Raw genomic sequence first — 11,707 nt, 5'->3', positions numbered from 1 at the left:
TTGTCAAATACACTTCAGGAAAATCTTGTCCATCTGCTGAGTCATTTCCTAACAATAGAAAAACATCATTCATGGGTAAACTGTGTTGTAGTCCTACTTTAACAGGTCCTGTAACTAACCCTGACCTTAAATTTACTTTGTACAGATGTACAGGCATAAGGGCACTCCCAATACCTCATATATAATTTACCTCATCAATGTCAGACTCATCACTAAACTTTAGAACACTGTCTAACATAAGTGACTGAGAAGCTCCAGTATCTCTAAGGATTTTTATCGGCACTGGAGTGGATCCCTCTTTCAAGGATACAAATCCTTCAGTTATAGAATGATCATATCCCCTCTTAACTCTGTCAGACTCTGACAAAGCTTCATTTGCATTTATCAAACCCTGTGGATTTACAGGTGTTTCAATGTGTTGAACACAAGCATCTGGGACTGTCTCCTTCTCCTTCTTCTTCAATCGGAAACAGTTAGGTATTACGTGACCAGATTTCTTACAATAATTACAAATAGGACCAAAATGTCTTTCCTTCACATGTTGCCCTTCATCCTTACCTTTCTCACTAACTTCTGATATAATTTCTGGTTTACCTTGACTCTCTGTGCTATTTTTCCTTTTAAAAGTTCTACCCGGAGCAAATTTACTCTTATGGATTAAAGCATACTCATCTGCTAATTTAGCAGACTCCTGCAATGTAGCAGTGTCCCTCTTATCTAATTACGTCCTTACTTCAATAGGGATGCTCCTTTTAAGTTCCTCCAATAAAATCAACTCTTTTCATTTATTACACTCCCATTCACATTTTTAGGGGAAACCCATCTCTCAAAACACACAGATTTATCATGGCAAATTCCACGTAAGTTTTTTCCATGGATTTTTTCAAGTTTCTGAATCTTTCTCTACAAGCTTCGGCAACCAGATAATACGCTTTTAGTATATGCTGCTTCACATTCTCATAATCAAGTGCTTGCTCAGCAGTTAAAGCTGTATAAACTTGTTGTGCATTACCTCTAATTACACTTTGTAACATCACTGGCCATTTATATTCCGGTCACCCTGAAATCAGAGCAATAGTTTCAAAATGTTGGAAATATTTGTCTACTTCTGTCTCATTAAATGGAGGAGCCAATATAACTTCCCGAATAGCAACGAACTGTTTCCTAGAACCAGAGGACTGACTCTCCATCTTTAATTTCTCCATCGCTAGCTCAAATTCCCTCTTTCTATCTGCTTCTCTAGTTTCGAATTCCTTCTGTTTATTTGCAGCTTCTAACTGACTTCATTCCAAATCAGCTTCTAATTGTTTCTGTTTCAAGTCAGCTTATACTCTAAGCTTTCCTAATGCTACCTGTTCCAGGTGCAACTGGATCGCTGCTTTACTTATAGGGAACCTATCAAATTCCACTTCATCAAAAACTCCTGAATTTATATAGTGTTCCGCGATTTTCCTCTGAATTACCGGCTGTGTTGTAACCTTTGAAATTCCTTTAAGGTCCAACCTTCTAGCAATCTCAGATACATCACCCTTTTTCGCCTTCCCTAATAACTCTGGGTCTGGCGATGCCATAAACTCGTCAATATTTATTGCTGCCGAATACCACCCACAGACCTATCAAACAAAAGAATTGGGTATTTCCCTTTTCCAAATCAGATTGATAATTAAACAAGCACTTAAACTCAAAATCGGAACAATTCAGGACGAGCCCCCAAATTTGTCACGTGACCAGCAACAATGAATATATAATTGAGTCAGGTTTTATAAACAAACATAAACATTTATTAAACTCTGCTCAACGATAGCGAAAAGTATTCAAATGACTAACTTAACCGGAAGATAACTGCTATACGGCAACTCCGGAACAGTTTTTAAAGTGGTAAATTCAAACACAGTCTTAAAGTGGTAAATTCGAACACAGTCTTAAAGTGATTTACACAGTCAATAAAGAGAGATTTCTCTGGAAATGAATTTCTTTGAAAATGTGACGTTACTGCTGATTCTGTCCAAAAGATTCATGGCGAAGGAAATAAAATGGGTTAAAGGAACTGACCTTTTCCTGGTGAATGAACACTGCAAAGAACCTTCCTGCTCTGACAGGGGTTATCTCAGATGCAGGTCACCATTTCTGAATGAAGATTCAATAAGGTCGATCCTTTATGAAACCGCCGAAAGACACCAACTTTACTCGATCCTTCAGGCTCCCGTACTCTAGTAACGTCTTCACTCTCCAATACTAGACTTACAATAGAAAGTAAAACTCCACTTTAAAACGAAACTGCGTCATGAGAAAAATCACAGCATAACGGAGTAACTGACAAATTAAACAACGAATTAAACCGCGTAACAACAGGGGTTTCCAGTTATATACCTGTTGAGAGCATGTCATCACGTGACCTCACACTGGCAGGAAAATCACATCACTCCACCATCACAAGACCATTACATCATGCTCACAAGATACTCAATTACATCATTGTCATAAGACAGTCACAAGATATCCACAAGGTACGTAACACTGTAGTATCTGTTCCCAGGATGAGAATTTTCTTTCCAGGATATCAGAGATGTCCTCTTTCTTCAAAGAATGGGTTTTCCCTTCCTCCATATTGATGCTGCCCTCACTCACATGTCCTCCATTTCCCAGATATCCACGCTCATCCCATCTTCTTGCCACCTTAACAGGGATAGAGTTTTTCTTGTGTTCATCTACCACGCCATGAACTTCTGCATCCAACACATTATTCTCTGCAACTTCTGCCTTCTTCAAAGTGACCCTAGCACCAAACACATCTTTGCTTCCCCTCCATTCTCCATTTCCAGCAAGGATCACTCCCTTCATGATTCCCTTGTCCATTCATCCCACCCCACTAAATTCTCTCTTGGCACTTATCTTTGTAAGTGGCAGAAGTGCTTCTCTTGCCCATTCACCTCCTTACTCACCTCCATTCAGGACATAAACAATCCTTCTAGGTGAGGCAACACTTCACCTTGGTGTCGTCTACAGTGTCCTTGGCCTCCTCTTCTGTCATGATGACGCCTCTATAAGATGTTGATCTATCAGCCTGAGAGATTTGTTTAGGAAGCCTTCAACTTGATGGCCTGAACATTGATTTCTCAAAATTCCAGTAATTTTATCTTCCTCCCCTTCCCTCTTCAATTCCTCTAGCCTCCTACCTGTTCTCCTCACCTGCCTATCACCTCTTCCTTCCCTTTCTCTCATAGTCCACTCTGCTCTCAGGTTCCTTCTTCTCCAGCCCTTTACCTTTTCTACCTATCACCTCCCAGCTTCTTATTTCAACCCCTTTCCCCACCCACCTGGCTTCACCTATCACCTTGTCCTCCTTCCCCTCCCCACACCTTTATATTCTGGCATCTTACCACTTTCTTTCCAGTCCTGATGAAGGGTATTGGCCCAAAATGCTGAGTGTTTATTGATTTTCATTGATGCTGAATGACCTGCTGAGTTCCTCCAGTATTTTGTGTCTATTGCTCTGGATTTCTAGCATCTGTAGAATCTCTTAAGTTTATGTTGTGAAATTTGTTGTTTTGTGACAGCAGTACAGTGCAAAGCACAAAATTGCCTCAAAGCACAATAAATAAAAAAGCCAGCAAACGAACAAATAAATGAATAGTGCAAAAGAGGAATAGTCTTCATGGACCATTCAGAAAACTGATGGCAGTGGGAGAGAAGCTTTTCCTAAAATTTTAAGTCTGACTCTTCACCCTCCTGTACCTGAACTCCAATGCTAGTGATGTGGTGGTGGTGAGAAGAGCGTGTCATGGGTGGTGAGGGTGCTTAATGAGGGATGCCACCTTTTTGCTTGTGCCAGTGAAGGAGCTGGCTGAGACCACAATCGTTTCCAGCCTCTTTCTCTTCTATAGTATGAATTGGTGTCATGATGGGAGCTGACAATAGTGCAGAGGATAGATGGACTCCAATGTAGAGATGGCGATGAGAGTTTATTCATAATAATTCTACATGAACATCGGTGGCTTGGCTAAGCGACACCACGAGAAGTAACCTCAAAACTAGGACCCTGCGATTAGAGCTAACCAGGCATCCGCTTAAATAATACAAGTAACACTGAATTCCTGAGCCTATCAAAATAAACTTAACAAGCTTAAACAGTGGCACCAGGAAACTGCATTACAAGGAGCGAGTCATTTGAGAAAAATACAAGGAACTCTAAATGACTAATGACTCTTATTAAACAACAATTAACCAATTCAGGTGCTCTAAAAATCTCGGAGCCCAACGATTTCCAGTGCCCTGTGCAGGCCTGAATGGCTGGTTGTAGTTGGGGCCTCCAAATCAGGTGGTGATGCAACTCGTCAGAATGCTATCCTTTGGACATCTATAGAAATTTGCAAGAGTCTTTAGTGACATACCAAATCTCCTCAAACTCCTAATGAAGAATCACCACAATCTTTCTGATTGCATCAATATATCTGATCATGAAGTCATAGAGATTCAAAATGATACATATACCAGCTCACCGGGAAATCTACAATAATCCCTTTCACCTACATCAACATTTCTTTTCTGCTTTAAAGTTGCTGAACTTTTCCATAGACATTGCAATATCTCTGTACAAACCATTTTCTCTAGCAAAGCCTGCACTGCCTGCATCTCTATGTTTAAAGCAATCTAATTTACCTTGCTTATTCTGACGACTAATATAAATTTTCACTGACAACCCAACCATAGGTCTTCTCATCTTTGTTCTATCAAAACTTCATTAATGCATCTGAAAGACTGGAATAGTTTCTGAATTTCAGATGCCTCATCAAAAATAATCTCACACCTAAGATTAATTTAGTAAGTACTTCCTTTACATGTGAATAATGGTCTTTTTTTAATATTTGTTCCTACTAATATCTTATTCCTTGGTACCCCTAGGGCAGGCGATGTGCTAGATCTGACAAGGTAAAGATTTTCATTTTATTCCCATATAGTATTTCCTCAGTCAACCAAGGATCATCAGTTACACTCCACCTACATGTTAATTCATTGAACAAGAACTTCATATCAATACATGGACAGTGAATCCCCAGAATTCCAAGTGTTGGAAAAGAATATAGCAAAGCAGAATTAGGACAAAAAAAATAACACAGCAAAAATAAGGAAAAAAAATGGGGCTATTTATTTGATATTCTTAATATTTTTGTTGACAATTCGTTAATTTTTAAAGAGCATTTTTCTCAAAACCACAAGAATGCAGACAGCAAATTTCTTTTGTTACCCATAAACACACTTTTGCAATGTTTTGGGAAAGCCATAAATATAAAGGCAATTGCAAGTAGTAAGATATGGTAGGATCAACTTACCCTCTGCTAATATTAGCTACTTCCCTAATTTAAAGAATAGGTTAAGGAGCAAACTTGATTTATGCACAAGCTGAAAACAGTCAATATCATTTAATCTTTATTGCTTGCAGTTGTACAAATGCAATTGTTCATGTTTAAACAAAAGAAAAGGCAACTGCTTATTTGATTTTTAAAAAATCAATTAACTATGTTACAACTGTACTTAAGTGAAGTGGCATAAACTATTAAATAAAACTTTACCTTTCTGGAAGCTGATAACAAAATCACATGAATTTATACAACAAAATTTTTAATTCTCCCCATCAATTTATACATAGCAGATTTTATATGAGCAACATTATGAGTTAATAAATAGTCACTGTAAATTGTCTCGTGATTAGGCTGGGGTCATATCAGTGGGTTGCTGGTAGCATGGCTTGAAGGACTGGAAGGACTTGTTCTGTGTTGTATCTCTAAATAAAAAAACAAAAATAAATGAATTAGCCTCCTTCTTTAGCCTTTACCTTTTATATGTATTACCTCGCAGCATCTTACTTCATCCCCTTCCCTTCATCCCCTTCCCCCACCCACCTGGCTTCACCTATCACCTTCTACCTTGTACACCTTCCCCTCCCCCCACCTTCTTAATCTGGCTTCTTTCTAGTCCTGATGAAGGGTCTTGGCCAGAAATGTGACTGTTTATTCTTTTCCATCGATGCTGCTTGACCTGCTAACTTCTTCTTGCTGTGTTACTCTGGATTTTCAGCATGTGCAGAATCTCTAGTGTTTATCGTTTATTAAGTATTTGATACTCACCGTCAAGGCTATAAAGAAGACTAAATATCCGTTCTGTTACCTTTTTATTATTCACTTAATTCAGCATTATTCAATATACCTACTGTCACAGTCAATGTGTGATAATGATAATGAAATAATGATTATTCAATTAGATGCTCAAATAATATTTATATAATCATGCAATTGCTGACTTGAACTCATTATCATAAGGAAGAAATATTCCCTTAACTCTACTCTCTTTCTTTTCTTTTCAATTCTTCTAACTCCAGCTTAGGCAATAGGTTAGTGACTAGTATCTATCATAATTGCAATGACCCCCACAGCTTGACTATATCACAATCAATCTAGCTTTCTGAAAGGAATCCATATCTTTCTCCTCGTCTCTCTGGCTGATGACTACATTTTCCTCACCATTGCTTCTCAGACTTTCTTTAAACATGGCTTATATTTTTTATCATTGATAGGTTCCAGCTGTTACAGTTCCATTTCTCACATTTCAGTCTCCCACTCTTGCTGCTTACTGTCCTCACTGCACCAGAATCTAAATCCAATGGATCATATTCCACAGATTTCACAACTAACCATGGTTTTGGTATTGGCTCATTGTTGCCACATGCACAAGGATACTGTGTAAGACTTTTGCTTTGAACGCCACCTGGATAGATCATACCATATATAATTGTATCAGGTTAGAAGAAAGGAAACAGAATCTAGAATATTCTCTTGCAGTTATGGTGAAAGTACAACATAGCGTGGTGTCAATATATGACACACTGTCTCCTCTACTCCCCTTTCAGTAATTGCAAGGGACTAATAAAAATACACAAATCCCTATTTTACATTTCCAAATCTGTCAACAAGTCCTCTTCTTATATGGATTTCCCCTGCAAATGCAAAAGGTGTTACACACATTGACCTAAAAGGTCCTTCAAAGTGAAACAGAAATTCACCATTGTTGCTTCCTATAAAACATTATGCATATGGTTTCAGCGCTGTGGTCTTTTCCTCATTAAGGAAACCATTTATGAATTGGGTGATTCCTTTACAATCCACAATGTACAGTCTGCAAGGGAGACCCTGAGCATTCTGTTGCTTATCACTAATTCTCCATCATACTCCTGTTATGATCTCTCTAACTTTGGTCTCTGATTCTGATCTAATAAATTACAAAGAAGTTTGAACAGCATCTGATTAAGCAAACAACTACCCAATGCTGAATTCAACAATTTCAGATAACAAGTGTTTCCTGCTTATATAAGGACTGGCCATTTCTGATGAAAATTTATGAAGGAGAAATCCTATTTCATTAATCAATTGGAATGTGATGGGTGAGATGTGTGAAAGTGTGTATTTGGAATTTCAGAAAGATTTCAATTAAGTTGCATGCAGAAAATTGTTGAACAGTGAGCACATGAAATTAGAGCTGGAGACTGAGGATTTGGTTAACCAATAGAAACAAGGAGTTGGAGTACCTAGGTCCTTCTAAGGCTGGCGGACTATGACAAGTTGCATCCCACAAGGATTAGTGCTGTTGTCTCATCTATGCATAAACTACGAGGGATGATTGATAAGTTTGTGGCCTAAGGTAGAAGGAGATGAGTTATGCAGCTCTTGTTACATGCACATGCAGTTCAACTCTTTGAGTGATCATGCAGAAAGTCTGAAGTTAATAACTCATCAGGGGTGATTGATAAGTTTGTGGCCTAAGGTAGAAGGAGATGAGTTATTAACTTCAAACTTTGACAATGCAAAAGTGCTTCAAGGAAAATTGTATCAGCTGAATGAGTGGGCAATAGGAGGTCATTCAGCATACAATGTAGAAAAATGTGAGGCTGTCCATTGCAAACAAAAAAAATAGAAATACTAAATATATTTTTAAAATGATAATTAGATAATGTTGATGCCTTTGTTCATAATTCGCAGAAAACGTACATGCAGGAAATGAAATGCTGGCCTTTATTGCAGGGGGATTTGAATACAAAAGTAAAGATGTTTCACTACATTTATTTGAGGACTTGGTACTGGAATACAGTTTATACATTTAGCTTCCTTCCTAAATATGAATATACTTTCTATAAAAGGAGTATAGCTAATATTCATCAAATTTGTTTCTGAAATAGCAATTCAGGATATACCCATTCCCCGTTATCTAGAATTTAGAAGAATGGAAGCAACCTCTTTAAAGCTTATAACATTCTTAGAGGCCTTTAAGGGTGGATGCAAGAAAGATGTTTTCAATAGCTAATGAGTCTAGTGCTTGGGATCACAGTTTCAAAGTAAATGGTCAGCCATTTAGGCCTGAAAGGAGATTTCTTTTCTCTGGGAAGATGGAAAAAAAAATCAGTGCACATGGGTATGGATATGGAGGAGATGGACCAAAGGGCCTGTTTCTGTGCTATATTATTCCATGATTCTATGAAGAGGCAAAGTGGTGCTGAGGTAGAAGATTTGTCAAGGTTGATCAATGGCAGAACAGGCTCAAGGGACCAAATGAGCCACACACACTGCTAATTTTATGTTCTAAGGTCATCAATCTGTAACATTAACTTTGTTTTCTCTGTTGCAGCTTGACCTGCTGAGTATTTTCAGCATTCTGTTTATTTCAGATTTCCTCATTCTGCATCTCAGTTTCAACATAGTTTGCTTCTATCCTTTACCTTCATTCAACTCTTCCTATGTTTTCTCCTCAATACATATGATCCATTAACTAGCCTTCAATGCCCGTTCTTAGCTGACATCACCTATTTTCTATTCACTCAGTCTCTGGTGGTCTTCATCCTATCACGGGCATTGCCTTTGAACTCTTCACTATGCCATTGAGTACTCTTCCACCATTCTCTGCAGGTTAAACATGGTTTGTTTCCAACTTTGCCTAATTTTAATGAAGATTTATTGACCTGAAGCGTTCATTCAGCTTTGCTCTCAAAATCTGCCAACACATGTTGCCTGACCTGCTGTAAATTTCCTACGTATTCTGTTTCAATTCAAGTTCCAACATCTGCAGATTTCTTCCCCATTTTTGTAATTACAGTGTATAATATTTGCAGTTGTCCTTTATTGATCAAATAGCTATTCTAGAAGTTTTAACATATTTAAAACTCTGCTATTATTGTGTTATGTATATAAGCATGTGAGCAAAGCAAAAATAGTTCATTTTGAAATTCACAGCCTGAAGTGCTGATGTCAGGAAAATTTATTAAATCACTGATACTCATTGTAAAGGCAAAATTAACAAGGTTTAAAACTGTGCAAGAAAACAGTCTGTTTAATTTCAATCCTGCTAGCATTGCTACAGGCTTCAGTGACAATGAACAATGATTCCTTTCAGTTGAAAAAATAATCACTGCATATTTAATACTGTTACCACTAGCAAATTCAAGCAGAGTTGTTTTAGTTTCTTTAAAGCTTTTTCATGCCTCGTTGAATTTCTATCAACCATAGTATTACTCAGCCAGATATAAACAAGACCAGTACATGCTCTTTCATCTTAGTCATGGTACCTACTCCTTTCCCTTGGAAAGAACAAAAAATCGCAACAATACACTTAAACTGCCCTGATGTACAGACCCATTTTATCTCTCCCTGGATTTAACAATGTCATCGTAGATCCTTCTTTCCCCTCACACTCCTTTAAACCCTCATTCACCCTAATCTAACCGTTAACTGCATGTTAGTGTCTTCTCTGACCTTCCACTTCTGATCCCATTTGTTCAATATCAGCTCATCCTCTTACAAGCCCAGCTGAATGAGTATTGAGCTCAGCCGAATGCAAACTTTACAGCCGTCTTTGTACTTCCACACACTTCTTCAGTCAAGGATATTCTGCCAGTACACCAGACCCAGCCATGTGTCAGTATTCTCAATCCATTGAGACTCTCTTCTTCAGTGTCCTATTGTTTCAAGACTCTTCATTCTGACCATCCTCTTGATATCAACAATTCCAATTTATTTTCCACTTTGTTTGCTTACCTCCATCTGAGTGTGCAAGAGAGGTTGAGCGAACTCCCTAAGTGTCTTTTTGAAAGCAGCCTCTAAGAGACAAGTCATTAATGTGACCTGAGACCCCGACCCAAGCACAGCCTGACAGCCTGACTTCTTTTGGTAGTTTGCCACAAGTTAAGTCCTTTTGAAATGTTTCTATATGCTTTGAGTTTGGAGATGTTTGAATGTTATTCAATTAGATGTAAATTATCAAAATAATAAAAAATTATTTTAATTAAAGTTATTGAAGGATGGTTGAAATATTAACATAAAAAGAAAGTGAAAACATCTACCCATTTGGATGCTTTCCACGCTGTGGATATTCAGTGTCAATACCACCAAAACTACTCCCTATCTCCCCCTAACCTGTGACATCACCAGTAAACATATGACCATCAATTCCCACAATGTCACTTATCCAAGGATGATCTTGACTATTGAACTTTGAGGTTAATCTTCCCCAACTGTACACAAATGCCCTACGTACCACAAGGTTGCATATGAAACTTCTTTGATAGGACCACCATTTTAGTTTATTTGTGATTACCCGAACATCATTATTCCCTGCAAATTTAATTATCTGCCCATTTTACACTCCAAGCATTCTGCTCTCAGCTGAAATAATAGCCTCCAGTGCTATCCATGTGGAGTTTGCAGGTCCTACCTATGACTATATGGTGTTCTACCAGGTGATATTATTTACTCTCACGTCATAAAGATTTGAGAATTGGTAGGTTAATTGGCACTTGGAAATTGCCCAGAGTGTATGGGTGCATGGTAAAATTTGGGGAGAGTTGTCAGGAATTGATTGCTTAAAATGTTGCAGGGAAAGTAAGTGGGGAAGCATGATAGCCCTAAGAGCCTGAGTAGTATTGATGGGCTGAATGCACTCCCATGTTGTATGGAAATAAGGGAAGTAAATATAATATGGCATTTGATAGCTTTCTGTACACTTGATGTTCAACAATTTCAAACAATGTCCTAAATTTGAAATGAACACCTCTTACTCTCACTACACTGCGACAGCAATGGCAGTTTACAGGCTCCTATGCAGTTGTAGTTTCATATGGAAATACAAACTTGGTGTCAGTAATTCAACATTGCCCCAGAGGTTGCACTGTTTGGAACTTCTCTACAGCAATCAACTTAATTAATCACTTGGATGGCTGTGCATTTTAAGCTTTAACAATCTGGATTAATTGTAAAAGAATGCAAATTTTTTATATTCATTGCAAGAAGTATGTGAGGTTGTCTAAGGTGATTTATTATTTCATTTAGAGATACAACATGGAACAGGCCCTTCCAGGCCACTGAGCTGTACTGCGCAGCAACCCTCGTATTTAGCCGCAGCCTCATCACTTGATAGTTTACAATGACCAATTAACCTACTACTCTGTGTCGGTGGTGAAGTGGTATCTGCACCCGGACTTCAGAGTGAGAGATCCTGGGTTTGAATCCGGCCGGCTCCTTGTACGAGTATCACCCGTACTGGTTTGAGCTAGCAACTTGGCCTCGTAAAGCAGACAAATGCTAAAGAAGCAGCAAGGTTGTCACCTAATGTGCCAAATTAGAGGAATTAACCTACTAACCAGTAACCTTGGACTGTGGGAGGAGACCAG

The sequence above is a fragment of the Mobula birostris genome, chromosome 3, assembly GCF_030028105.1.
Source record: "Mobula birostris isolate sMobBir1 chromosome 3, sMobBir1.hap1, whole genome shotgun sequence".
Taxonomy (NCBI): domain Eukaryota; kingdom Metazoa; phylum Chordata; class Chondrichthyes; order Myliobatiformes; family Myliobatidae; genus Mobula; species Mobula birostris.
The sequence above is the reverse complement of the archived record's forward strand: the minus strand, read 5'-3'. Positions refer to the sequence as shown.